The sequence below is a fragment of the Hypanus sabinus genome, chromosome X1, assembly GCF_030144855.1.
Source record: "Hypanus sabinus isolate sHypSab1 chromosome X1, sHypSab1.hap1, whole genome shotgun sequence".
NCBI lineage: Eukaryota > Metazoa > Chordata > Chondrichthyes > Myliobatiformes > Dasyatidae > Hypanus > Hypanus sabinus.
Window position 1 is genome coordinate 63,458,325 of NC_082738.1, and position 5,152 is coordinate 63,463,476.

General features: G+C 43.4%; 1 non-coding gene across 1 annotated transcript; it reads left to right on the forward strand.

Annotated features, from left to right (window-relative positions):
- The first annotated feature begins 2,302 nt into the window (after positions 1 to 2,302).
- trnac-gca (transfer RNA cysteine (anticodon GCA)) lies at positions 2,303 to 2,374 on the forward strand. Its single transcript has one exon. It is a non-coding gene; the product is annotated as a tRNA-Cys (tRNA).
- Positions 2,375 to 5,152: the final 2,778 nt, after the last annotated feature.

Consider the following 5,152-nt stretch of genomic DNA (forward strand, 5'->3'; position numbering starts at 1 on the left):
GATTTCTCACAGCAGGAATTGGACCTTGGCTTGTTCAAACCAAGCAACAGTGTTTTGCTCCCAAAACTCCAACAGTTTCAAAGTGACTGTGTTGGCCAACATGTTCAATAATTTTTAAATCGTTTGAGAGCATCCAGGTCACCAGTGTAGGTTTTCATAAATAAAATAGTGGAGATGTTTAAGAAATAAATCATAGCAACTCATTTATTGTACTCCAAACACTGAACACCAAGCGCGGTAAAAGTACTTTACTCAATTACATCATCAAGTCAGACCAGCCTCTTAAAGTGAACCCCAAATCAATGTTGGTGGTTGTGAATATGTACATATCCACAAATTACGATACCCTACTGTGTCAGTTGTTTCAAGAATGATGTGCATGAAGTGTCAGCCAGCAGGTGAAGGTCAGACAATTGGTTAGATGATCACGCTCTGATGTAAAAAGAATTGATTTACCAATTATTAATATTGCGATTACTGAATGTTGGAAGGTCTATGAGTGCAAGTCAGAGATTGGAAGTTGGAGGCCTGATGTCTGAGAGTCTAGGCCAAGGAGTGATGGTTGATGGTCAGAGGTCTGTCCTGGGGTTGAAGGTGTGTGTGTGTGTGTGTGTGTGTGTGTGTGTGTGTGTGTGTGAGAGAGAGGGAGGGTGGGAAAGGGGCTTGTTTTGCTGTTGTTGTTGCTTGCTTGTCTGCTGAAAATGGTGCCAGAATGTTTGGTGAAATTTGCTGGCTGCCCTCAATACATCATTAGATTGTGTTGGCTGCTAACACAAATGACACATTTCAAAGTTCAAAGTCCAAAGTGCATTTATTATCAAAGCATGTATACATTATACAACTTGAGATTCATCTCCATACAGGCAACAGCCACAAAGCAAAGAAATCCAAAAGAGCCCATTGAAGTAAGAAGACTGACAAGCACCCAATATGTAGAGAGAAAAAAATACATATTGTACAAACAATAAAAGTAAGCAACTAGCATTTAGAACTAAAATTGAGTCCATAGACACAAAACCCACAGCAGCCAGAACAGACCACAGCCTTACCCTTGGTTCAGTGCAGAATAGAATAAACATTGTGGAATAGTGAGCAGAACCAGCCCGACTCTTGCCTTTTGTCCTGACACCCTGCCTTTTCAATCCATCTGACCCAGCATTTAAATCGTCCTAACATTGGGTCATTCCTCACACTAAGACTAGGACTAGGACAAGGGCCCTGTCGCACTGATACATTCTGGGCCTAGATCCCACTGCCACTCTTCAGCTCGTTACCTTTCAAAATTGGCCTGGCACTTAGACTGATCAAACCTTGCTCTCGCTTCAGGTGGATGGGCCTTGAATCTGCCTTTCCTCCACTCCAACTTCGCTCTGCTCCACTCACCCCGACTTTGTAACAATACCCCTCGATTTTACCTTGCACGCTTCAACCCTCAACTCAGCCTTGCCTTTGCATTCCTCCCCATTGTTTGCAGTGATCGATTATCATAAATTTTACAAGAAAAAGTGTTATTAATAAGTTGTAATCTTTGCTTTGTTTGCTTCCAGTAAGTAGTTGCTGGGCTTCTCCAGTGCCATGTTAAATGGAAACATTTCACTGTATGTTTTGATGTACATGTGTGATGCACCATCAATAACTCTCGGAGACATGAGGCGAGATATAGGCTTTTACTGATTGGAAGAAAGAACAAGCAGCAAGTGACCACCACACTACATCCTGGAGACTGAGGCCGGAGCTGTGTCTCCAATCGCCTTTATACTGGGGTCTGTGGGAGGAGCCACAGGAGCAGTCAGCGGAGGGGGGGGGCGTGTCCAGACAGGTATATGTAGTTCACCACAATGTGATAAATAAAAGAACCTGAATCTGATAAGTGCTGGCTAGCTCTGGCTTGTTATCTAATCATTATTATATTGTTGACACCAGAGATTGCAGACACCAGAATCTGGAACAAAATCAAACTGTTGCAGGAACTCAGTGGGTCAAACAGTATTTGTGGAGGCAAAGAAAAGATCTAAATTTTGGGTTGGGACCTTGTATCAGAACCAGGATGTTGCTGAATGTAAGTTGTCAGATGAAGTAGGAATACTAGGGGCAGTGGTCACTCATGCACAGTGTTCATAATATGCAATACAAGTTTGCACCACTACTAGAAAGGATCAGCTTCAAATAAACCTATCCTATTCTGCACAAGTCAAAATTTACTGTACCAAAATTTTGCAATTATCTACTTCAACACAAATTGATAACTCAAGAAAACAAATTACCATTAATCAGGATTTCAATTGCAACTAACTGCCAATGTGGGGGTATAGCTCAGTGGTAGAGCATTTGACTGCAGATCAAGAGGTCTCTGGTTCAAATCCAGGTGCCCCCTTCAAAATTTATATTTCCCTAAAGTGACTGCAGCAATGATATAGAATGTAATTTCATTTATGAGTTTATTTGAGCAGAATGAAGAATTAGCAATGTGTGAACTGCAAAGCATATGTCTGTGAAAGATTGACTACTGTACTTAATTAATGCTTTACTTATTCTTTTTACTCATTTATTTGGACAGTGAGTCACTGTAAGAACTGATTGTGTGCTGATAGTAATCCATGAATGGCTTATTTTATACAAACTATGAATTTTATAGTGTACCTCATACACCTCCTTCAACTAACGCTATCCTGAACAAAACACACAAAATGCTGTAGGAACTCAGCAGGTAAGGCAGCATCTATGGAAATGAATGTATAAACAATCGATGTTTCTGCCCGAGGGGAAGGACTGGGGAAGATACCAGAATAAGAAGGTGTGGGGAGTTGAAGGAGGACAAGCTAGAAGATGCTCGGTACAGCAAGATGGGTGGGGGAGGGGCAATGAAGTAAGAAGCTGGGAGGTGATTTGTGGAAAAGGTAAGGGGCTGGAGTAGAAGGAATCTGATATGACAGAAGAGTGATGATGGAAGAAAGGGAAGAAGGAGGGGCACCAGGGCATGGTGATAGGCACGTGAGAAGAAGGGGTAAGAGGCCAGAGTTGGGAATTAGCGAAGAGGGAAGGGGGAGGGGAAAAATTAGCAGATGTTGGAGAAATTGATGTTCATGCTATCTGGTTGGAGGCTACCCAGATGGAATATGATGTATTGCTCCTCTCACCTGAGAGTGATCTCATTGTAGCAGAAGAAGAGGCCATGGACCGACAAGTTGGAATGGGAATGATAGCAATAAAAATGCTTGGCCACGGGGAAATTCCAATTTTTGCAGATGGAGCAGTGGTGCTTAACAAAGCAGTTCCCCAAATTTATGTCAAGTCTTAGTAATGTAGAGGAGATTGCATCAGGAGCACCGGATACAGTAGATGACCCCAACGGTTTCACGGGTGAAGTCTTGCCACGTCTGGAAGGACTGTTTGGGGCTCTGAATGGAGGTGAGGGAGGAGGTGAATGGTAGGAGTAGCACCTATGCCTCTTGCAGGGATATGCCAGATTAGTGGGGAGGGATGAATGGACAAGAGGGAACGATGCCTGAAGAAAGTGGAGAATGGGGGAGTAAAGCTGTTTGGTAGTAGAGTTCAAAGATTCAAAAGTTGCACAGAATGATGTGTTGGATGCAGAGGCTCATGGGGTGGTAGATGAGGACAAAAGAAATTGTTAAGGCAGCAGGAAGATGGGGTAAGTGCAGATGTCTGAGAAATGAAGGAGATGCAGGAAAAAGCAGCATCAATGGTGGAAGAAGGGAAACCAAGTTCTTTGAAGAATGAAGACAACACAGATGTCCTCCTTCATCAAAGCACAAGGTTTCCCTTCTTCCAAGGAAAGGATAGCCTTATCTTGGGACCAGATGTGGCAGAGACGGAGGAACTGAGAAAAGTAAATAGCATTTTTACAGGAGGGACGGTGGGAAGAGGTAGAGTCAAGATAGCCATGGGAATCAATAAGTTTATAAAAGATGGAGACAGAGAGATCAAGAAAGGGGAGAGATGTGTCAAAAATAAACCTCGTGAAATTAAGGACACAGTGGAAGTTGGAGGCAAAGTTGATGAAATTGACAAGCTCAGCATGGGTGCGTGAAGCAGCACCAATGCAGTCATCAATGTAGCACCAAAAGATTTGGGGAGTATTACCAGGGAAGGCTTGGAACGTGGACTGTTCTACAAGACCAATAAAATGGCAGGCATTGCTGGATCCCATGTGGGTGCCAATGGCTACCACTTGAGTATGGAAAAAGTAGGTGGAGCCGAAAGAGAAATTGTTAATGGTGAGGACAAGTTCCGCCAGATGGGAGGAGGGTAGTGGTTGAGGGAAACTGCTTGGGTTTTTTGTCAAGAGAGAAGCAGAGAACTTTAAGGTCTTCTTGATGGGTGATATAAGTATATAGTGATTGGACATCCATGGTGAAAATGAGGCAATCAGTGTCAGGGAATTGGAAGTTTTTGAGTAGACTGAGAGCATGTGAAGTGACCTGGATGTATATGGGAAGGGACTGACCCAAGGGTGATAAAATGGTGTTGAGATGCAGCATGCCTCCCTCCCAAGCCTGATTTCTTGAAACCTTTGTTAGTGTAGTGGTTAGCACGATGTTAATACAGCTCTGGGGGTTAGAGTTTGAGTTCAATCCTGGTGTCCTCTGTAAGGAGTTTGTACATCCTCCCTGTGGAATGAATGGGTTTCCTCCAGGTGTTCCAGTTTCCTCCAACAGTTCAAAGATGTACCAGTAGGTAGATTAAGTGGTATTTGTAAATTTTCCCATCATTAGGCTAAGATTCAATCAGGGGTTGTCAGTGACGTGGCTCCAAGGGCTGGAAGAGCCTATTCCGCACTGTATCCTAATACATAAATAAAATTAAAATACAGGCCCCTGGTGGAAGACTTTGTCAAATGGTACAAGCTGAATCATCTGCAACTCAATATCAGTAAGACAAAGGAGATGGTGATGGACTTTAGGAAGACTAGGCCTGCACTGCTCCCTGTTACTATTGATGGTGAGGACATGGATCTGGTGAAGAACTACAGTATCTGTGGGTGCACCTGGATGACAGACTTGAGTGGAGCACCAACCGTGTACAGGAAGGGTCAGAGTCACCTCTACTTCCTGAGGAGACTGAGGTCCTTTGGAGTACGCAGGCCTCTCCTTCACATGTTCTACCAGTCTGTTGTCACCAGCACTATTTT